At 47.5% G+C, this 24,583-nt stretch overlaps 1 protein-coding gene across 1 annotated transcript in view; it reads left to right on the plus strand.

Annotated features, from left to right (window-relative positions):
• The window catches only part of RFTN1 (raftlin, lipid raft linker 1), a 204,784-nt gene that overhangs the window by 17,500 nt on the left and 162,701 nt on the right, over positions 1-24,583 (plus strand). The window lies entirely within an intron of this gene.

Below are 24,583 nucleotides of genomic sequence, written 5' to 3' on the forward strand. Positions count from 1 at the left end.
TGCCCAGGACACGCTGGGGGGTGGGGGGCCGGGGGCCGGAGGTGGCGTTGGGTGGTGAGCTGCAAAGGGTGGGCCTGTTGAGAAGGGCCTGCGCTCAGAAATCCAGATTTTTAGGTGAAATCTTTCATTGTTTTGAAAGCTAGCAACTAATTTAAATTGTAACAAATTAAAACCAGGTGTGAGCCAAAGAGTACACGTGGGTGGGTTGCATTTGGCCCTGGGCCCGCTTGTTTACAGACTGTTTCACGACAAGACACGCGGAACAGGACAGTCGCCATCTGTCCGCGTGGTCGTCTGCCCATCCACCCAGGTCTCCCTGCCCCTTGTCCGCTGGTGTCTTTCGAGACTGCTCGTCCAGCGGGCTTGGCCCTGCCTCGCCCCGGTGTCCCAGTGGCCCCCGGGTGACTGGCTAGTGAGGGTCAGTGTTCTCATCCCGAGCATTTGCTGAGCACCGACTGTATACAGAGAGTTGAGGTGGTGCTGTGGGAAAAGCACGCGGCCCGTCCTGGTTTCCAAGACTCGTACACATGGAAAAACTCAGCAGGCTATAACTGTAAGTCGGAAACATGTAAACTATGTTTTCGGAAGAGGAAGAGAACATTCTTCCTTGTGGGAGACCCCTGGAAGCCACGAGCCCAACCCAGGAGCTTCCTAACACAGACATCTTAAGACTAACTTTCTCCCTGGGCTTCTGTGAATATGTTAATCTTCTAGTAAGAGAAGAGAATTCATGGGAAAAGCCCTCCGAGTCGTGGGTTTGAGCCCTGGCTCTGCTGTGGAGCAGCCGGGCCTGCAGTGTCCTCATCTGTGAAGTGGGCACACACAGACCAGCTCGCAGGGCAGCACTGAGAATCAGGAGAGGCGACACGTGTTCTGAAGCTCTTAGCACGTCCAGCTCCAGTTGGGTTGCTGGCATCACTACCCCAGCTCCCTCCTCCACCGCTTCTGCCCGACCACCTTCGTGCTGAAGCTCCAGATGCTTTCTGAGCCCCGAGAGGGATGGGCAGCTGGGCGTCTCTGCAGGGGTGGGCACCCCTCGCACCCCCCAAACTGAACCCGGCCTCTTCCTCAGCCGGCTGCTTCCTGCTGGCGCCGTTGATGAATATAATGTCACCATTGTCCTAAACAGCCAGACTTGACACCTTAGTCATTGTGACCATGCCTCCCCCTCACCCACAATTTCCATTCTGTCACCCAGGCCTCTTAAAACTACTTCCAGAAATGCTAAGGAGGTAGCTGATGTAACATGGACAAATCTGAACCTAGAAGCATTTGGAGTATTTCGTCATCCAATATTTGCTCAATGAGTATTTGAGCGCTTTCAGTGTGCTGGGCCTTGTAGGATGGTCAAGGAGAAAACCAGAGCATGTGTAGGAGAAAAGATCCAAAGGAAGTATATAACGAGATGGTCAATATTGATTGTTAGGGTGCTGAGATGGTGGGGGAATTCTTTTACATATTTTTGTGCATTGTGGTTACATTTCTTTCATTACTAAGAGGAGTGATTTGCGCCTTTTGCTTTTCTTAGTAATAATTTCCAGGAATACGTCCCGCCCCCTGCCCCCCACTGATTCATCGCTCATTCCCTGAGCTATTTCCCTGACCTCCTTGTTTGTTTCTCTGCTTACCTGTGCTCCAGTCACAGCACCTACATGGCTTGTTTGGATTGAATTACCTTTTGTTTTCCGATTATAAAGTGGATATATGTTCATCATAAAAAGTTAGGAGGACTTCCCTGGTGGTCCAGGGGTTAGGACTTCACCCTCCAATGCCAGGGGTGAGAGTTCCATCCCTGGTCAGGGAGCTAAGATCCCACATGCCTCGCAGCCAAAAAACCAAAACATAAAAAAAAAAAAAAAAAAAAAAAAAGCAATATTGTTACAAATTCAATAAAGACTTAAAAAAAAAAGTTAGGAAAACACTGGAAAAATTCTAGCTTGTCTCCCTGCTTCTCTCCCCTTGTTCCCACCACCCCCAGGTCACATCACTCCTCTGCTTAAAACCCTGCCATGGCTCCCCGACCCTGAGACACCGGCTTCCCTCTGCCTCGGTCTCCCACTGTCCTGCGTGTTCTGCCACTGCGGCCTTGCTGTTTCTCAAATCTCCCAGGCCTCCTCAGGGCCTTTGCACTGCCTGTTCCCTCTGCCTGGAAGTTTTCTCAGATATACCCTGGGTTCAAACCCTTAACCCCCTTCTCTGGGAAACCTCTCTGACTGCCTATTTAAAATTTCACCTCCCCTGACACCCCATCCCTTTCCCCTCTTGATTTTCCTCATAGCGTATCCTGCCATCAACATGCTTTATATTTCGCTTGTTGTTATTCATTTCCTTGTTTGTTGTTTGCCTTCCTTCAGAAGGTGGAATCCCTTCTAATGAGAGCAGGATTGTGTCTATTTTATCCTTTGCTGTGTTGTCGGTGCTTTAAAAAAAAGAAAAAAAAAAGAACAGTGCCTGGCACATAATAGATAATCAATAATGTTTGTTGAATGAATCCTCAATGTATATTTTTGTATCCTGCTTTTTTGCATCTTAACATTGTACCGTGAGGCACACACCTCGTGGTTCCATATGTTCTGAAAATATGATTTAATGGCCACTATATGCTTGAGTCACTCAGGGTGCCGTAATTTATTTAGGGTCCCCTTTTATTGTTTTGTTTTGTTGTGTTTTGTTTTGCTTTTGCGGTACGCGGGCCTCTCACTGTTGTGGCCTCTCCCGTTGCGGAGCACAGGCTCCGGACGCGCAGGCTCAGTGGCCATGGCTCACAGGCCCAGCCGCTCCGCGGCATGTGGGATCTTCCTGTACCGGGGCACGAACCCGTGTCCCCTGCATTGGCAGGCGGACTCTCAACCACTGCACCACCAGGGAAGCCCTTTCTGACACTTTTATTCCATCATATATTAAACTCATTTGTGTTTCCTTGAGGGCGGAGACCAAGCCTTTCCCATCTTTCTGTTCATCCTTCTTGTTTATGCTTTCTGGCCGAGAACAGCGTGTCCTAAATAGTTGGGTTCTAGTACACCTTCAAAGTCACTGTTACACTTGCTGATGCGGTTCCCTGGCAGCCTGTCAAGTTTCTTTTCCAGAAGTTCTAATGGGATCATTCATTATTGCTCTAGAGTGGAGCCAACATTTGTTAAGAGCCTACTGTGTGCCAGGTCCTGTGATGGGGCATTAGATCCCTGATCTCATTTTTTTAAACTTTTCAACTTTGCCAAAGTATTATTTAAGCGTACCACACTGCACATCTTTAAAATGTTCAAACCCATGAAGCCGTCACCTCATCAAGATGTAGAATGTTTCCATTGCCCCCAAGGTGTCCTCATGCTCCTTTGGAGTCCCTCCTTTTTTCCAACCCTCTGTCCCCAGACAGCCAGTGATCTGCCTTCTATCACTGATTTTATTTTCTAGAATTTTCTATAAATGGAATCATGGTGTATAGTCATTTGGTCTGGCTTCTTCCACTCAGCTTACTTATTTTGAGATTCATTTATGTTGTTTTGTGTGTCAGTGGCTCATTCCTATTTCGTTGCTGAGTAATATTCTATTGTATGGATTTACCACAGTGTGTTTTTCCATTCACCTGCTGATGGACTTTTGGGTCATTTCCAGTTTTGGGCTATTACAAATTAAGTTGCTATGACCATTCGTCTTTTTGTGGTTTCTTATGTCATCTTATCGCCACAGTAACCCAGTGAGGTGTATGGGGACGCTCATTCCTTTTTTGCAGAAGAGGAAATGGACCCTCAGAGAGGTTAAGTAACCTTTCTAAAGATGCAGTGCTAGGAAGTGATTAGGGTGGAATATGCATATGGATCTCTTGGACATCTGAGCTCTTGTGCCTTGTAAACTGCAAGGTGCCAGAGAAATAGGCATTGACACCAGTCGGAACATTCTTGCTAGAAAACTTGTGTTATAGTGTAGAGACGCATAGGAGTACTCTTCTACAGGGTTTTGGCCATAGGGGATTTTTGAGGAGCACTTGACATGCTTATTTTTCATAGAGAAGGTGGTCGTCTGACACTTTAATGAATTTCAAGTTGGGGAAAGGGTGTTGTCCACTTCCACCTGCTGGCCTAGGCAGGAAGGGGACCACGTGCACTTTAAAACAATCAAGGTCAGAGCCAACATTGTTCTATCTGTCCCTTGCTTAGAGCTCAGTGCTTTTGTGGATGATACTGGGACATGCAGCCTCGCTTGTAGGGCTGGCGGAGGCGAAAAGCAGCGGGAGACTCACAAGTGAAGTATGTAAGCTGCCAAAAATCTCAATTCTGGGTGATTCGACTGGATCTTAAATTTTCAATTAACTCTGGTCGCCGAGGGATGAACCTGCCCTTTGATGGGTTTCATCGCAGACGGAGGTCCATAAAGCATCACAATTTCTGCAAAACGGTGCTTCATTATCCCTTTTCTGTGTGTGTTTTGCCAGCTTCTCTGTGCCAGGCCACTCAGAAGCTACCTGTGTCAGCTCTGTGAGAATCCACTGTGTTTATAACATGCTTGGTGCCGGGACAGTTGGCAGTCAGAGACCTGTAGGATGGAGTTAGTGCCCAGGGCGTGATCCTTGCTTGAACTGTCTAGTCCTGCACTGTCTAGTACAGAAGCCACCAGCCACGTGGTTACTGAAATATAATAATTGATTGCCACTGAATAAAATTAAAAATTCACTTCCTCTGTCACCTTGGCCACACTTCAAGTGCTCAGCATGCACATGTGGCTGGTGGCTACCATACTGGACATCGCAGATGGAGGACACGCCCACCATTGCAGAAGGGTCTGTTGGGCAGTGCTGTTCTAGTTGGTTTTCAAGGGAGGATAACACTGTGGCAGATCTGACTCTGTATCCCTAATGCACATTAATGTACCATGTTATTATGAAAGTTTGCCCTTGGGTTCCTCACGGACTGTAGGATGACAACTCATTGATTTCACAGATATTTATTGAGTGTTGACCGGAGGCACATGTTGTGTCCTGAACACATAAGAGTGAACCAGACAGGTACTCCCCTGTCTTAGTCAGCTGGGCTGCTGTAACAAAATGCTCCAGACTGGTGGGCTTAAACCACAGTTTTTTATTTTTTCATGGATCTGGAGGCTGAAAGTCCAAGATCAGGGGGCCAGCAGGGTTGGGTTCTGGTGAGAGCTCTCTTCCTGGCTTGCAGACGGCTGCCTTCTTGCTGTGTCTTCACGTCCGGAGAGACAGAGAGAGTCCCTTCTCATGTCTCTTCTTATAAGAACATTAGTCTTATTGGAGTAGAGCTGCACCCTTATGACCTCATTTAAACTTAGTTGCTTCCTTACTCAAAATACAGTCACATTTGGGGTTGGGGCTTCAGCAGTTGAATATTGAAGGAACAATTCACTCCATAGCACTGGTCTAGCCCACTGGTCTACGTGGCTTCAGCATCTTACAGATGAAGAACCAAGTGACTGTAGTACTTGAGGCTAGAGTGATAGAGCGGATGTGGTGGAAGGTTCCCTTGTTGGAAGATGTGTATGTCAAGGAAGGTTTGAGATCCGCAGGTGGATTTGGAGTTAGCCAGGCAGGAGAATGAGGCTGGGAGCAGGTGATCTTTTCAGGCAAAGGGGACAACCTATGGGAGGGGACAGAACGTGGAGACAGCATTGCATGTACGGGAAGCTGTAGGTAGTTCAGGTCGGTTGGAGTGTGGCTTTTCAGCGGCCAGATGACTAAAGGTCTTAGGTCTTGGACTGAGGAGACTAGGCTCTCTCAAGAGCCCTGAAGGATTTTAAGGTGGGGCGAGGGTAGGTGACGTGATCAAATTTATGTTCTGGAAAGCTCGCTCTGGGTTTAGAATGAAAAAGAATGGCAGGGATAAAACTGGGGGAGAGGAGAGCATTTGGAAACCATTGCGATCATCAGGCAAGGGGTGAAGGTGGCCTCAGCTGAAGGGGTGGCAGTAGGGATGAGGGAAGTGAGCACGGGGTGGTCAAGAGAGATCAGGAGGTGATCCCAGAGACTGACTGGCGGGTGAGGGAGTGGGGAGTAGAGGAGGAGGTAGCTCACTGGGCACCTGGATGGCTGGCATGGGGGCCACACGGCTGGATGCTCTGATTCTGCTTTAAAGCAGTTTCTTTTTTTTATGTATATAAATGTATTTATTTATTTATTTAGGCTGTGTTGGGTCTTCATTGCTGCGCATGGGCTTTCTCTAGTTGTGGCGAGCTGGGGCTACTCTTCGTTGCGGTTCGCGGGCTTCGCATCGCGGTGGCTTCTCTTGCTGCGGAGCATGGGCTCTAGGTGCGTGGGCTTCAGTAGTTGTGGCGCGTGAGCTCAGTAGTTGTGGCTTGTGGGCTCTAGAGCGCAGGCTCAGTAGTTGTGGCACACGGGCTTAGTCGCTCCGCGGAATGTGGGATCTTCCTGGGCCAGGGCTCAAACCCGTGTCCCCTGCATTGGCAGGCGGATTCTTAACCACTGCGCCACCAGGGAAGTCCAAAAAGCATTTTCAAATAATGATCTCACTCGATCATCCAGGTGGCCCTGAGAGCCAAAGCAAAAGCAATTTTTTTCTCTTTCCTTTTTCAGATGAGGAAATTTCCTTGATATGTGGTAGGTAGTAAGTGGGACCAGAATCCAGCGCTTGTACTGCCTTCACACAGCATTTTTCTCCTGCACGTGAAGGAGAGCGCAGACCTCCCGAATGGCATAGCAGTATAAAAAAATAACTTTATTGGGGTATAACTTATGTACCATAAAATACACCCATATGAAGTGTATGGCTTGATGAGTTTTGGTAAATGTAAACACCCGTGTAATTACCACCACACTCAAGATGTGGAACTTTTCCATCACCCTAGAAGATTCCCTGCCCCCAGCGCCCGCCCCAGACAACTGCTGGTTTGCCTTCTGTCACGCTAAGTTCATCCTGCTTCTTCTCGAGTAACATAGCAATGCAGCCATACAGGGTATATACTTTTGTGTCTGACTTCTTTTTTTTTGCGGTACGCGGGCCTCTCACTGTTGCAACCTCTCCCGTTGCGGAGCACAGGCTCCGGACGCGCAGGCTCAGCGGCCGTGGCTCACGGGCCCAGCCGCTCCGCGGCACGTGGGATCCTCCCGGACCGGGACACAAACCCGCGTCCCCTGCGTCGGCAGGCGAACTCTCAACCACTGCGCCGCCAGGGAAGCCCTGTGTCTGACTTCTTTAACTCAGCATAATGCTTTTGGGATCCATCCATGCCGTTGTATATATCGAGAGCTCATTCCTTTGTGTTTCTGAGTAATATTCCACTGTCTGGATGTGCCACAATTTTTCAATCATTTTCCTGTTGAACACTTGGGCTGTTTCCAGTTTGGGTCTATTATCAGAAAAGCTGCTATGAACATTTGTAAACAAGTCTTGTGTGGACATATGTTTTCATTTCTGTTGGGTAAATACGTAGGAGTGGAATTTCTGGGTTGTTGGGTAAATGTATGTTTACCATTATAAGAAACTGTCCAGCTGTTTTCCAAAGTGGTTGTGCCATTTTACATTTCCAGCGGCAGCAGGTGAGGGTGGGGAGCTTATTTTTTTACATGTGATCATTACAGCTGCTATTTATTAAGCATCTAGTGTTGTGTTAATCAATTTTAAACAAACTAAGGACAGTCTGATGAGGTGGGTGGTATGGAAGGATAATGGAGATCTTGAGTTTGGAGAGGTCATACAAGTGACTTGCCCTAGGCCACCAAGCTGCGGGATGTGTGTAGCAAACTCCATCATCTAACTGAACAGTAGAGCGTTCACTTTAGCCTGTCTTGATTCTTGAATCGCCTGCAAGTTGTGGTGGGTTTCGACTAAATTGAAGGGCTTCAACATGAAAAAACTGAAAAGTACCTCGTGATCCATCGCGTGTCTTCTTCCAGCTCGTCTTCTGTGTCTCCTCTTAAATTCTTGCTTGTGAAACATTCCCATGACACACATTAAAATATCTAGCATCAGTTCACACTGCCACATTTTAAAAATTCCCATCTATGTGGTTTTCCTGTCTAAGAGGTCTTTGAGAGCTGACCTTTGGGATTTTTTTCTTCGCCATTATGCTGACCAGGCTCATACTTGGATTTTGGCTGCGAGCATTTTAGCCTTAAGCCCTGTATATAAATTTCGGGTGGTTATGAGAATAATACAGGGTGACATTAATTATTCAAAACGTGTATTGTGCAATGAGTCATTTAAAGGGCCAGGTTTTACTTCACTTCCAGTCTGGGTAACCTTATCCCTGAACACGACTGCAGAGGCAGCTGATATCTTTATTTCTTTAAGTTGTCCTTTTAATCTCTCTTCCCAACTGGGAAAAAGACTCCTCTAAAAAGATGGATCGCAATTTAAGGTCTAAAAACCAACAGGTTAAAGTGTTTTGGGGCTAAGAGCTAGGGTGCCTAACGGCTCATTATAAATCCTGGTACTGTTAGCCTGTCTGATTTCATGGGTCGTCAAGGGAGGTGATAAGCAAATTCTGAAATACCTCCCAAAATAATGTTAACCTCCAGAGAAAGACTGTAGGCCTTTAGAACTAATCCTTTCCTTAAAGCGGTGGTTCTCCAACTTGATGGTGGGTCACAAGCACCTGAAGAGCTCTTTGAAACCCAGAATCCTAAGCTCCAGAATTTCTGATTCATTAGGTCTGGGGCAAGGCCTGGGAATGCATTTGTAGCAAGTTCCCAGGTGATGCTGATACTGCTGGTCTGGGGACCACACTGAGAACCTTCCAGAACCAGATGGACTGCAGATTTCTTTGATCTGAGTGGAGACGGCAGAGAGAAATGGTACTGGTGTGATTCTTAAGTATAAAATAAATTCAATAAATATACACGTACATAATGACCACTCATATTTTATTTCCTTGAAGTAGCTTGCAGTATGTTTAGAAGGACAGCCCATACTCCTAAAACAAAAATACTACCAGTTGGACACAATGATTCTCAAACTTTTTGCTTAAAAGATTCCCATGGCCAGGCTGCACCCCAGACCAGTGAAGTCCATCTTGGGAAAGTGAGCCAGACCTCAGGGTTTTTTGAAACTTATAGGTGATGCCGTGTGCAGCTGTGGTGCACCTGTGGGCATTTGTGAAGGGCCAGGTGGTCAGTACAAGCCTGGGTACCCCAGCTGGTTACCCTCACGTGGGTCACATGTACTGAGACTTTGTTTCCCTTCAGCCCTTGGAGCTGTTTGAATCTCCTGCAGGTCACTTCCAGTTCCCTGAAGCCTGGTTTCTTTCTCCAGAGCACTGAGAAGCATGTGACATGGTGTAGTTGGGAAGCCCAGGTACAAACAGTTGTTCTCAAACTGTAGCAACACCAGAATCACCTCGTGGTCTCGTTACACCGGATTGCTGAGCCCCTACCTGTGGAATTTGTCGTTTGGATGTCCAGGGTGGGGCTCAAGATTTTGCACTTCTAGCAAGTTCCCAGGTGATGCTGCTGTTTGCTGTTGCTCCTACAGGGGACCACACTGAAAACCAATGGGCTAGACCGTGGGCAGTAGATTCCCACCCGCAGCCACAGTTATTCTCCTGAGCTGAGTACTCCACATCTCCGCTGTAACTGCATCCCGGCTGTCCCCTGTGGATACCCTGCCTCCCCAGGGTGCCCTAAAACCTTAAATGGTTGTTCGTCAGAAAAGCCAGTCTTTCTAAACTGGCTCCTTCTTCCCCGAGCAGTCACCCTGGGAACCGACCCGCTGGTCCTGATGTGGGACCACACGGCCCTCCCTCTTGCCCTGTGTGAACCGCGTCCTATGTGGAGCGCTGCCCTCCCCCACTCGAGCCCCGAGGCTAACTGGGGTCCTCTCTCTTCTTCAAGGTCCTAGAAAAGCTTCACCTCCTCCAGGCTCTCTTCCCCGAGAGCCCAGCCCTTGCGGGTTACCAGCCACTGTGGAGGAGGGCAGGAGGTGGATAGGTTTGGGGGTGAGAGGCTGTGTAGTTGGAAATGAGTGTTTGCAGGGAGGATGCTGGGCTCAGCTGAAGGAAGAGGAGTGAGAGGTGGGTTTAGGGAACAGTTTTGTGCTGGCTAACAGGTGTGCTCCCAGTGGTCTGGGGTCTGCGGACAGCCCCTTCTTGGCCCAGGGACCTTGACTACTGGGTGTCTGTATCCTTCCCTCTCGTCCAAGGGGGAGGGGGAGGTGTAGCCCACCTGGGGGACAGTCGGTATACTGTGGTTTGACCAGTCCATGCTGGGCATATTAGGGGCCTGTTACACCTCCAACATCTGGATAGGCCTTTGTTTTCATTTACACGGCTCATCACGTCTAGCTGGAAACACTGCACCTTGGAAGCACGCCTGTAGGCTGCTCTTGGGCCCCAGTGGCCGTGTGGTACAGCCTCCTCCTTGGCGCTTTTGTGGAAGGCTTTGCCTTGATTAGGTCTCTACCACTTCTATTCCCTGCACCCCTTTTCTACTCCTTTGCTGCCCTTGCCTGTCTGACCAGTTCCCATAGAAATGACCTAGATCCTGGGCATATATCCAGAGAAAACTATAATTCAAGAAGATACATGCACCCCTATGTTCACAGCAACACTATTTACAATAGCCAAGACATGGAAACAACCTGGATGTCCATTGACAGAGGAATGGATAAAGAAGATGTGGTACATATATACAATGGAATACTACTCAGCCATAAAAAAGAACGAAATAATGCCATTTGCAGCAACATGGATGGACCTAGAGATTGTCATACTAAGGTGAAGTAAGTCAGACAGAGAAAGACAAATATCATATGATATCACTTGTATGTGGAATCTTAAAAAAAGACACAAATGAACTTATTTACAAAACAGAAAGAGACTCACAGATGTAGAAAACAAACTTACGGTTACCAAAGGGGAAAGAGCGTGGGGGAGGGATAAATTGGTAATTTGGGATTAACATATACACACTATTATATATAAAATGAATAACCAGTAAGGACATACTTGTATAGCACAGGGAACTATACTCAGTATTTTGTAATAACCAATAAGGGAAAAGAATCTGAAAAAGAATATATGTACATATATATAACTGAATCACTGTGCTGTATACCTGAAACTAACATGACATTGTAAATCAACTATACCTCAATAAAAAAAAAAAAAAAGAAATGACTTAGCGTTGACAACCTAGAACGAGTGTTGATGGGCTGAGCTTGAGACTGAGGGATCAGGGCCAGGACGTTGGGGAGGAGTGACACCTGGCTGCAGGTGCCTGCAGGTGTGCGTCCCCCTTTTCGGGGAGAAGCCCTTGGTAGGGAGCTCTGGAAAGGAAGGAAGTGGATTGGGGGATGGGTAGTTATTTGCATTACAGGAGGAGTCTTGGTTTAAAGTGGGTTTCACCATGGGGTTCCTTTAGTGGAGCCTCGAGTGCCCTGAAGTGTTTGTTTTGCCATCCAGAATGAGGTATTTATTACCGCACTAAATATGGTAACTGCAGCTTTAGAACATAACAAGTTCATCTATAACATTTGCAGCTCTTCAGCAGAATCGAACATAAAGTCATTGATGTTGATGGCACATTTTTGCAGGGAAAACAAACAAACAAACCTTGAAGCAAAATGTCAGAAGCCGGGAAGGAGGGGAGGTGGATGGATAGAAGGAAGGCCCAAGGCAGCCCTGATGGTACAGCATGAAGCAGGGAGGGGTCCCCCGTCTGAGTTGGGGGGATGATTTTTTACACCCAAACATTAAGCTCATCCCTGAGGGAGGGTCCTCCTGCTGCAGCCCTTAATCTTAGTGGCAGAAAGGCTTTCTGCTTCTGTGCCCTCTCTTGGTTTGCTGAGGATGCCTGCTGATGATGAGGTGTGCCAGGCGCCTCATATGACGATGATGTTGATATTATTATTATTGGTAACAGTAACGACAGCAATGACAGCTAATGAGCCACGCACCATGCTTGGTGTAAGTTAATCCTCAGGGGATCCTGATTTTCGAGATGAGGAAACGAGGCCCAGAGAGGTTACCCAACATGCCCACGGTCACACAGCAAATATGTGATGGGGCTAGAATCAGAACTCAGACTTTCCTTCTTCAAATCCTTTGCTCTTAAGCCGTGTTGGCTGTACCACAGGCCTCTCAGTTACAGCTTTGAGGCTCCCATAGGCTCTGATCTGTCATTCAAAGACCCCAGCTGTGATGGCCCTTCCTTTGACTGTAGTCTCTGATCTGTCATTCAAAGACGCCAGCTGCGATGGCCCTTCCTTTGACTGAGCCCTGCTCCAGGGAGAACTTACGCATATGGTTTGGTGACTCATAGCTGGTGGGGATGAAAATAGCAACTGAGGGTGATGCTGTATTAGTTGCTGTACAGACAGGTTAGTCGACCTCGGCTCAAGTAACGCAGCTCTGGAGGTGACTTTCAGTCCTGTGTATAGACGGGGAGGCTCAGTCACAGGGCGGTCCTGTGCCAGAATGTTGGTCTCCCTGCTGCCCGGGACCCTCAGGATCTGGGGGTCAGAAACCACGTGAAGATCACGCTGCCCGTAACCTATTAGAATCACCACTGTTCTTATTTGCCACGATCGCGAACGCAGGGTAATAACCCACTGGAGTGGAGTGTTGCCTTCCATTTGTTGCTGGTTTTAAAATCGGGCTGTTTGACCTCTGGCTTAGATTTGGAGGCCAAGTGGCTGTGGATGGCTGCCATGCAGTCCTGGTTTTGTCAGCGTGCCGGGCTCAGAGCTTCTCCTGTGCTGAATACAGGCACCTCCTTTGCTGAAAATAGTATGGGCCGTAGGTAGGGGAACATTTCTCTTTCCTAGAAAATCGCTGCCTGTGCCTCTAGGCTGCACTGACTTCTGTGAAACCGTCTGTTCCTTCCGATGTAATTTCCAGACTATTAGATTAAACAGTTTCTCCTGCCCCACGTTCAGCTTCTGTTTCCTTTTGCTGTTCATTAATAAATTGTGTGGTGGAGTTTTCATGGACCGGGTGTGTGTATGTTTATTTAATTTCAGTTTGGGCAGTAGCGGTTGTTGGGCCCTGTGAATTTATTTAGTTTCCTACCCGTGTTTCATTTTTGTTTTTAGTTTCTGTAATTGCTAAGAGTTGGTTGCTTTTTTTCGTTTGTTTCTGAGACTCATGAAAGGAAGTCAGCTGCATGAGTTAGGGGTTGAGGTTCTGGTTGGGAGGTGCGCTAAAAACAGACCCTTCTGTTTTTAAACAGGAGATACAAGGAGTGGTAAGGAAATCGGTTCCCATTAAACATGTCTTATCGCAGATAAGTACACTTTTACGGAGTCTGCGGGGGTTTTTGAAAGATAAATGAGATAATATGTGTGACATGGCTTTAAGCTTTCCTGAGCGTAACTACCAAATTCGTCTTCCGTATTGTTGCTTTTGAGACCGGGGCCAAGTCTGCTATTAGTATTAATGTTATTGTTAAATATTCACTAATGGAGGTAATAAGATTAGATTTAAGAGGAAGGAAGGCATTCTTTGCATTCCTTCCTGAATGTAAAAACTCTTCGTGCTCTTTTCCCAGCGACTCCAAATCCAGACCAAGAAACAACACTCAGTCTTGTGTGAAAATGGGCTCAGGGGTGTGTGTGTATGTGCGCAAGCAGTAAATTTCAGCCACTCAAGACTTCCTTCAGTAAAATGAAATTCCTTGGTGATGACTGTTATCTGTCAAAGCAAAACCAAATTCTTTTTCTATAGGCATTCATAAAAGCAGCGCTGTGGTTGTGGTAATAATTTTTATCTAATTTGGTTTAAGCAGAACAGAAAACAAGCTAACGTTCTATGCACCCTACTAATTTTGGTTGTTAGTGATATTGCTTCAAAGAATTTTTATAAAAGGATTTTAGCCAATGTTTGGACTAGCTTTCACTGATGCTTCAGAAGAAAGGAGGCCTGTCGAATTTTTTCTATGAAATATTTTCAAATAGTGTAAAAAGGTAGGGGATTCCGCCTTCAGGTTGCTTGTCACTGTCATTAATTCTAGAGTCTTTTCCTCAGTTCTGCGTTTCAGACATGCCTTAAGCTGTTCTTTGTTTACGGGTCGGATCTCCTGGTAAATAGAAGTGAGCCAAGCAGTTGGTACTTGCTGGAGTCATCAACAGCTGAGATTTTTCCCCATTTTGTTGCCTAAACATGCTTGTCAGGTGCATATGTATGATTCATTAGGAAGAGGATACATTCATTTGAACAGCCTTATTGGGCCCTCTTAAAGGAGGAAGGGGATGATTTCAGTTGGGCATCTTGGGTGTAAATTCAGAGTTGCTTGGGGAGCATGAACACAGTATGGCACCATATGGAACGTGTGTTACTGCTGGTGCAGGATTGGTAATAATATTCCTAAGGGATCTGGCATGCTTGATGGGTAGACTTTCTTTAATGCAGAAAGCAGTCCCTTCTGACAGGGTTGTTCAACATCAATTCATTGGATATTTATTGACTACCTACCTGCTCTTTCTCCGGCTCCAGGCTGGGCATGCAACGGTGAACAAGATGGCGAGACCTCTCAACATAGGAACCAGTGTCTAAATCATCCCCATCCAATTCTATGTTATTAGTGTCCTCGCCCAGTGTCTGCTTTCCCATATCTGGAAACCAGTCCAGCGTGGCCGTAGCCTTAACAGTGTCTGTGTGTTATCTTGGAAAAGCATTTTCCTTGATTCACCATGATTTATCTTTGACCTGGCAGGCCCTGCATGGCTGGAGCTTTGTCTGCTGTTTGGTGGGCGCAGGAAAGCCCTGGACATCTTAGACCGGGTCTGATCCCTGGGCCCACCAACCTGAAGCTTGGAAAACCCCTGGGTTAGTGCCTCAATCAAACCAGCTTCCCAGGGCTGAGGGTCTCATCTGGGCAGCTTGTGCCTTCAGGCTGAGCTTTGGGAGACTTAACAGGTGCATCCAGGATGCCCTGGGTGCTTGCTCCAGGCTTTCAGTCCGTTATGCTTTCTTGGTAAGAAATGGTATGTTGGTCTAGAGTGAGATGAACCTTGTGAAAGAAGAATTACTGCTGCTTCTTCCAATAGCCTGGGCTGAGATAATGCCGGAAACATGACTAGGCGCAGGGAGAAGGGCACCGAGGGTTTTCTGGATGGCCTTTGATTTATCCCCCAGACGGGTGGCCCAACTCTCCTTGTCTAACCACTGTTTCTTGCCCATTTGGAGACTGTAAATTCGAACAAAAACTTATTCTTCTTTCTACCTGGTGGTTTCTCACTGTGGACTTCATATAAATGGATTAGACCAAAATAGCTAAAATCTAAGACATCTTTTCTCCTAATACCCTTTATTTTCTTTGCTGTAAATGAGAAGCCAGAGGCGGCTTAAAAGGCAGGTGATGGGGGCTAGTGCCCCAGAGAGGTGAGCCAAACATGGTTGTGTTCTTGAACAGGGCAGAATCTTAGAGTCCTGGACAGAGCTTGGAGCTGGGAGACAAGTTAATGGAGGTAAAAACAGCTTTAAACTCAACTTTTCTGATTACTGGTTGTGTGATGTTGGGCAGCATGGTAGGTACCCTCCAAGGTGGCCCCCAGTGACCCCTGCCTCCTGGCGTTCATGCCCTTGTATAACCCCCGCCCCTTGGGTGTGGGAGGACCGAGCGACTTGTTTCTAGTGAAAGTGATGGGCTGGCACTTCCGAGATTAGGTTATAACAAGATGGTGGCTTGCACCTTGATTCCTCTTGTTCCCTTGGCCACTCCTTCTGAGGAAGCCAGCTGCCATGTTGTAGGCTGCCCAGTGCAGAGGCCTATGTGGCAGAGGACATAGGGAGGCCTCCTGCTAACAGCCAGCGAGGAACCTTGTCCAGCAGCCCTGGAGGACCTGAGTCCCACCAACACCCGTGTACATGAGCTTGGGGGTTGGTCCCCCAACAGACCTCGAGGTCCCTTCCGCCTGAGCTGATGCCCTCATGCCACCTCATGAGAGTCCTTGAGCCAGAGGCACCCAACTAAGCTGCACCTGGATTCCTGACTCGCAGAAACTGAGGTAATAAATGTCTGTTGTTTTAGGCTGCTGTGTTTTGGGGTAATTTGCTGCACGTCATTAAATACAGTTAAGTCCCCTACATACGAACGAGTTCCGTTCCGAGAGCGTGTTCGTCAAGTACAACAAAGTTAGCCTAGGTACCCAGCTAACACAATCGGCTATATAGTACTGTACTGTAATAGGTTTATAATACTTTTCACACAAATAATACATAAAAAAATAAAACGTGTTTAATCTCACAGTACGGTACCTTGAAAAGTACAGTAGTAAGTACAACAGCTGGCATCCAGGGGCTGGCATCGAGCGAACAGGCAAGAAGAGTTGCTGGTTGGAGGAGGTGGGAGATGGTAGAGCTGAAGGATCGTCAGCAATAGGGGACGGAGGGCCAGCTGCAGTGTCACTCACGCCTGACGTTGCTGGCACAGGTTCTGGTTCCTTGCTGGATTCAATTCTATCTACCCTCTTGAGAAAACGATCCAGTGATGTCTGGGTAGTAGCTCTTTTTTTCTCATCATAGATGACATGGTAGCACTGGATTGCATTCTGAGCAACTGCTGCAACCTTCGTGTACCGTTCTACGTTCGGATCCTGTGCCTCAAAAACTAACAGCGCCGCCTCAGATAAAGAAAATCCCCTGCCATTTCCTGTGTCGTGAATCCCTTCGGTTCTTCAGTTACTTCTCCTTCCTCTTGTCTCTCTTCATCCTTTCTCTGGGCCCCCAATTCCATCAGGTCTTCATTAATAAGCTCCTCGTGTGGCACAGCAAGGAGTTCAATGAAGCCGTGCTCTTGCAGATCTCGCTCCAGCTTCTCGCTGAGGGTCACTACGTTGCTGGAGACCTCTTTGGACTCCTCATTCACCTTCTCACATCAAATCTCAAAAAATCGTGAACAAACTGCGGGCCATGGTTCTTCCAAACCCCATTCACGGTGACGGCTGTAACCTCACGCCAAGCAAAGTCCGTGTTTTTTTATGATCTTGTTCACGTTCTATTCCTGCCAAAATTGTCGCAAGGCTGTTACTGATTCGTTACTCGCCTTTACTGCCTGACGAAAAGTGTGATGTAAATAATATTTCTTGAGAGTCGCTGTAATTCCCTGGTCCATAGGATGGATGAGCAACGTAGTATCTGGTGGCAGATGCACTACTTTGACTTTGGGATGAAAGTTGTCCATGATTGGGGGGTGGCCCACAGCACTGTAGAGCAGCAAAAGAATGTTGAATGGGACGTCCTTCTCCAAGCAATATTTCTCCACCTCCGGGATAAAGTGGTGGAAAAACCAGTCCCGGAAATGGCCTTTGTAACCCAGGCTTTGGGGTTACTCTTCCACACAACAGGAAGAAAGCCCTTGGCTGTGTTTTTAAGGGCTCTTGGGCTCTCTGAATGATAAACCAAGAGAGGCTTCAGCTTCATATCGCCAGAAGCATTGCCACCAAACAACAGAGTTAGCCTATCCTTTGCTGCTTTATAGCCTGGTGAGCTTACGTTCGCATCTTTGAAAGCGTGCAACTTGAAGGTTCGTATGTAGGGGACTTACTGTTAACTAACACAGGAAGTTTATGTTAAATGTCTTGCTACTGTATGAGAGGCAGCCTTGTGAGTGGTTGAGAGCACAGACTCTTGAGCCAGACTTCAAATTCTGGTTCTGCCACTGATTAGCTGTGTGACTTTGGGAAATTCACTTAACCCCTCTGTTACGGTTTCCTCATCGGAAAAGGGAAAGGTAGTTTTTGCCTTCTAGCTTCTGTATTCTAGGAAGACTAGCTTGAAGCGGGTGGATGAGTTTTAACTGACACAGTCCACACTTTCTGCCACAATGAGTAGAAAGAAGGGACCACGTTAATAGCTTTTGTGACTCTCTCAAGCCTCTTGGGTGGCTCCCATTGGGCTGAGGGCAGTTTTCCAGAGGAAGGGGCAGCTAACACACAGCACTGGGGGATGGGTGCACGGGTCCCTTAAATAATGGCCATCGGGACTTCCCTGGTGGTCCATCAGTTAAGACTCCGCACTCCCAGGGCAGTGGGCTCGGGTTCAATCCCTGGCCAGAGAACTAGATCCCACCTGCCACAACTAAGAGCCTGGTGCAGCCAAGTAAATAAATAAATATTAAAAAAATATAATGGCCATCAACAGGAGTAATCCCCTACAGTGAGTGACCTGCTAGGTCGGAAGCAAAGGACCACTGTTCATTTTTCCATCCTTGTCTTTTCTTTGATGCCATGAGCTGTGTCCATAGCATCTCTAATTTCATGCTGTAGGACTTGTCGAGCAGAGTGCATCTTTTCTCAAGACTAAATTCTATGTTTAAGAAAAGCCTTCTGCTTTGCCCACAGTTATTCATCAGTCTAGATGTAAATCAGTCGTTAAGCCTGGCTTCCAGCTGTGAAAGTCAAGATTTGTGACAGTTGAGCCTATTGATGAAATGCAAATGCCCTGTGGTTACCCTTCAAGGCCCTAGCACTTAGAGAAGTTAATGACTGAGAAGGAGTTGGAAGACATGGGTATCCAAAACCATGAACTTGAGAATTGTTCCTCACTGCTGCTGGCATCTGGTCACCCCAGTGACCATGACTACTGGTCAATAGTAATGAGGTTCACTCTTCCCAAAGGGCCCCAGTTCACTGTAGGCTGTTTACTTGTAGATACAACTGGATTTTTTCTCCCTTTTTTCTTTGTTTCTTTCTCTTTTCCTTCCTTCCCTCCTTCCTTCATCCCTACCCTAAAAATAAGCATCAATTTTTTGTCTAGGGAAAGAAAAATATATATGTAAATGAGACTAGCTCTCCTCAGTTTTTGAGTTTCTCATGTCTTCTTTTTTTTAAAAAATATATTTATTTGTTTATTTTATTTTTGGCTGTGTTGGGTCTTCGTTGCTGCGCGCAGGCTTTCTCTAGTTGTGGCGAGCGGGGGCTACTCTTCGTTGCAGTGAGGGGGCTTCCCACTGGGGTGGTCTCTCCCGTTGTGGAGCACGTGCTCTACGCGTACGGGCCTCAGTAGCTGTGGCTCGTGGGCTCCAGAGCGCAGGCTCGGCAGTTGTGGCGCACGGGCTTAGTTGCTCTGCGGCATCCTCCCGCACCAGGGCTGGAACCCCTGTCCCCTGCACTGGCAGGCGGACTCTCAACCACTGCGCCACCAGGGAAGGCCCTCTCATGTTTTCTTGCTGTTTTCACTTTCTCTGCTCTCTAGCAGGAAAATAAAATTGCATTCGATTGACATGCTGTCCTGCTGGGAACCCAAGATCTATTACACCATTTCTGTGTCCTCCTGGTTGTGATGAAACGGTGGGAAATCTCTGGCAACCTTAGACGAGATAGGCGCTGGCGGTTCATCCAATATCAGGAAGGAATATAATTTACTCATTATTTTCCCCATTAAAGAAACACTGCTTCAAAGAGTTGAAGCAGCTGATGCCTTGGGAAGATGAGTGTGCTTTAATGGAGATGCCATTAATAATTTTCTTTTATAATGTAATAGTTGCCATTTTTGTGACCAGAAATTTGTTTCAACCCCTGCTTTATGGATTAAAAGTAGGATCAATTAATATTGAGTGATGACAGCCTTCCTGCAGAGAGAAAATGGGAAATCTTGGTGTCGTCATCCGCCTTGTGACTAAGAAATAGCTTTTCTTAATTGTACGGAACAGAGAAACCCAGGGGGATGTAATTCATTTCTCTCTAGCTTGCGATGTAAATTGAAAGTAAGGAAAAATAACCACCCGCCGGAGTGGGGATGTGAACTCAGCCACTGAACAAGGTCCAACTTGTAGGGTTCGGCAGAGAAAAGAGGACAGCTTCCCCCGTGATGGACCATCTCCATCCACAGCTCCCATACCGCTGATGGTGTTCTGGAGCTTTCTGCTTGGGGGGCTGGCTCCCACATCTTCTTAGGGCTAACTCCTTCCCTCATCCAACTCTCTGCTAAATGCCATCTTCTCCGAGGGACCTTCTCTTACTGTCCTGCCTAAAACGGCCCTTCCCCTTGCCCCATTCACTTTCACCTGCTCCACCACCTGCTTTATCTCCTTTGAGGAACTTGTCACCATCTGAAGTCATACTCTTGTATTGTTTGTTGTTATTTATGGGGTCCCCCAACCCCAATGTAGGGTCCCCCAACCCTAATGTAGGCTCCCCGAGCGGCATGGCATTGCCTTGTTCATTGCTAAGCCTCGGAGCTTTCCTGCTGAGGGCACTTGTTGAATGACTGAATGACTGAATCACTGATTAATGTAAAAATTCCAGGAATGCAGAATAATTTTAAAACTCTTGACTGTGCACAGCAGCCTTCCTTAAAGGTGTATTGTCTCCAGGAAGGTAACACAGTCTGAGCTGATCCTCTGGATGTGGTTTGGTGCCAATTATTCTTGGATATCTCTGCCAATAGCCGGAAGTCCCAGAATGTAACCATGCCACTGACATCATTCCCAAGACCTTCTGGGACGTGTTCTCAGAGGAACCTGTACATCTTCGCGGCAGTGATCACAGTTCCTTATTTGTTCAATGGCTTCTCCTTGCTGGGTTTTAAGCGCCTGGAGGATCGGGGCCATTTCCACCTCATTAACTGCTCTGTCTTTAGCACCACCACTGAGCTCCCTGAGGCTGCCTTGGGAAGTAGTGAGAGACGACGGGAGGGGGTGGGGGGTGGGGAGGGGTTGGAACCAGCTGCCGCTTCCAGGTGAAGTGGTGCAAACAGAAGAGGGAGGTCCCTTCTCCCCTCGCCTGCCTGCCGTCCAGTCTCCATCTAGAGCCTGCACTGGCGACTGACCCTGATAGGAAGTCGGCTGGCAAAGGAGAAATGCTGTTTGCAGACTTCTAGTTCACAGCAAAGATCGGCGTCTAGAAGGGGGATTTGGACCTGAGAGATAGCAACGAAATGACCAGCACGGTCCACCCGTTCTCATTCTCGGCATCCATGCACCCTTCTGCACATTTTTAACTCCACGTAATGACAAAACAACGCTGTTTCTATGTAACGAGATGCCACGGTTCTTCACACAAGTGATCTCCCTGTTTCATCATAAAGAGGAGACACAAAGCCCCAGGGGCACAGTGTCCTTCTCTGGCTGATGGGAATTATTTTTCTCTTGCAGTCTGCAGGGTACGGAATGTCAGCATTGCTGACATTCAGCATTGCTCAGATATGGATACCCTGACTGTGGGGACTTGGCTTTTGCCCTCAGCCAACACCTCACCTGTCTGGGGTTCATTGCCTGGTGGAATGATCTAGAAATCGAAATCCTTACTGGTTCTCCCCTCCCCCCCCCCAGTTGCTTTAGTTTTCCATTAATATTTACTCTCGGACATGAAAGTACCAAGAGAAACTCCAGAGACTTCCCTGGGTTCCATTTTTTGGCAACGTCCCATTTCCCCTTGGAAATCGGTATCACTCACCTCAGTGGTGCAGTACCTATCTTCTTAGCCTCTGGGTTCTGTGGCATTGGTCATCCAAAATGGCCTAGGGATGGTCTTAACTTCCAGCTCAATGAAACCATTGCTGTGTTGTCTGGTGACAGCTTTCCGTTGGGAACCAAGACCTCCAAACCAGCAGATCCAAAGTTGTGGGACCAGGAAGCAAAAGTTCTACATCCATTAGGTTTTCTTTTCTTTAAGATTTTTTGTTTTTTGATGTGGACCATTTTTTTAAAAGTCTTTGTTGACTTTGTTACAATATTGCTTCTGTTTTATGTTTTGCTTTTTTGGGCGGCGATGCATGTGGGATCTCCCTGACTAGGGATCGAACCTGAACCCCCTGCATTGGAAGGCCAAGTCTCAACCACTGGGCCGCCAGGGAAGTCCCCATCTATTAGGTTTAAGAGGAGATGAGGCATCCCTACTCCCAGCCTTGATTGCTGGAAGTAGAACTGATTCAATTTATATTCCTCATCCTGCAGGAGTGAATTCCAACTCATCTGGATGTCTCCCACCTGGCTCCACAGGGAATGTTGGACCAATGCGTGGTGGTTGTTTTTTAACGATGTACAGCATTTTGCATACACAGTGGTGGCTGAGGCTCTTTGGATAACACTGCATCGCATGGTGAATCAGTGGTTTAAAAATTGCATTGGATGGAAGCCTATTTTTTTTCCTCACCTCTCCTTGAGTGCTTCAGAGTGGCCATCAGACGCCTATAGATGTCCAGTCCAGCATCACTCATCACTGCAGGGCTGGCTGCCTTCCTCGGGGTGTGCTGGCATCTTTCTCATGGCCCCAGGATCAGCCTGTGTTTATCTTGGAGGAAGGGGGCAAGTAGCAGGAGCATTAACTAATTAATCAGACACTGTTTATCAGTCCGTCACCCTGCACGTTGGGGAATAGCGCTGGTGGAGTGATTAAAAGCGTGGGCTTTGGTGGAGCACAGATCTGAGCCTGAGGCTGCAGACCTAGTGGGAGAGCCGGCTCTCTCATTCGCTCTGTGCCCGGAGTGGGTTCCTTAAGCCCCTCAGGGTCTTACTTTCTTATCTGTAAAATGGTGATATATTCCCCAGGGCTGTTAGAATTGGTTAGAGTCATCAGATAAAGCACTGGGTAGCCCCATAGATAAGGCTCAGGAAATGGCAGCCATTTTTTATCACATCAATGCAAAGAAGAGTCCATTAAGAATAGTGTCCAGGAGAACCTGACAGGATTTACGGCCCAAGACGGGAAGGATAAAATGATTTTTGGGGGCCTTCCTTCCCTTACCTGCAAAATGAGGTTGTCCTTGTTGATCCACCTTTAGGATGATGGCAGGTGGTGGTTCACCACCTGGGGTGGGAAACTGCAAGACAGAACAGGTTGGATGTGGTGTAGCCCAGGCCACGAGGACCACAGGCTTCCGAAGAGAAGCTCCGCCTCTGAGGTAGAAGCCTCTGGGTGGGAGAAACTGGTGATGTTTGATGTTAGTAGAGCGCTTGCAGGAATACAGAGTGCCTCTCTGGACCTTATCTTATTTAGTTGTTTGATAATTAGCAGCTGGGTTTATTAATAGGTGTGATAAGCAGATGATCAAATTTTAGAAATCTGGTGCCTTGCAACGCCCCACGTTGACCCAGTGTCATGGCATCTTGCCCAGTTTGGGGAGCTGAGGTCTTTTACTCTGGCCAGTGGTGTTGAACTAGCTCTGCTGAAGAAACAGACCGGGGGATTGCATCTGAAATCATAACGTGTGTGCGTGTGTGTGTGCGTGTCTGCACACAGGTGATGGGAAGTGGGTGTTATCGACGAGCACATTCATGGCCAACAGTGATTTCCCGGGAATACTTAGGACGGAGAGCAGCCTCCGAGGTCACCCCGCCCAAGGGTGACCCTGTGCGGATAAGGAAACCGAGGCTGTTGGTGGAGAGAGCTCGCCCAGGGCCAGTCAAGCTGGTGGCGCCAGGTTTCCTGGCAACTCCTAGTCTCACCATGGCCCACGCTGGCCGCATTCCTCAGCTTTCGGTCACTGAACATTGTGTTCGTTACTTTGGCTTCAGATGGCCCCTCCCGTGTAATTAGGAGAGCAGACCGTGGGCCTGCGAAGGTCATCATGTGTTGGGACAAAGCCCACCTCTGATTCAGACAGGAAGTCACATTCACCTGGAGTTGGACACGACACAATTTGCCTCTGCCTTGCCGAGCTTCCTCACCGAGTCGGGCCGGGTGTCCTTGCAATTCCAGAACGTTCCAGCCGAGTCTCATCCATGCCTCCCGCCATACCCTTGTCAGAAATTCCTGGAACCCTTTGGGCTTCTCCAAGTTCTCCCTCTCCTTTCTGGCCTCAGTTGTTTTGGGTCTTGTTCTGAGAGCTTTTTAAGGATCTAATTTCTTCTCCTCACAAAATGAGGACGGCATGGAGGCTCCTGGCTCTGGGCTGTTACCGCCCGTGTAGATGCTCCCCGCTGCTTCCATATAGTCAGTGTGTCATGAATTCTTGGGTTTCATCTCACAGGGAGGCGGAGGACTATGTGGGGAAGGGTGTCGCCTCTCTCCTTGGCTCCCTGTCCCAACACCTGTTTGGTTTTTTCTAAAAGGCAAAATCCCAAGTTTCATAAAGAATTATAACACTCCTCATGTCAGGCAAAAAAAAAAAAAAGTGACTTTCCTTCCTCAACTCCTAGACAGTTGTTTTTTTACAGCTTAAACTTCTTCGTGCTGTGTCAGCTGTTGGGAAAATGGGAAGGAAAAGAAAAGAAAAACAGTGAGTGCAAGAGCCACAGGCACGGGGTGTTCATTCTTCCCACACCAGAGTCTGCAATGAGATCCTTGAAAAAGATGTTGTCGGTGATCATGTGTGAGGCGAATTCTGAGGCTCCGTGTGAGCGCTGATGGAAATAATTGAAAAAAAAGGGCACTTATGAACTACTATATATAAAATAGATAAGCCATAAGGTCCTACTATATGGCACAGGGAACTCCACACAATATCCTGTAGTAAGCCATAATGGAAAAGAATATGAAAAAGAATATATATATATATATGTATAACTGAATCACTTTGCTGTACAGCAGAAACTAACACAACATTGTAAATCAACTATACTTCAATAAAAAATTTTTTAAAATTTAAAGAGGGCTTCCCCGGTGGAGCAGTGGTGAAGAGTCTGCCTGCCAATGCAGGGGACGCAGGTTCAAGCCCTGGTCCGGGGGATCCCACATGCCGCAGAGCACTAAGCCCTTGGGCCACAACTGCTGAGCCTGCGCTCTAGAGCCCGCAA

Source organism: Phocoena sinus, chromosome 4, assembly GCF_008692025.1.
Source record: "Phocoena sinus isolate mPhoSin1 chromosome 4, mPhoSin1.pri, whole genome shotgun sequence".
Taxonomy (NCBI): domain Eukaryota; kingdom Metazoa; phylum Chordata; class Mammalia; order Artiodactyla; family Phocoenidae; genus Phocoena; species Phocoena sinus.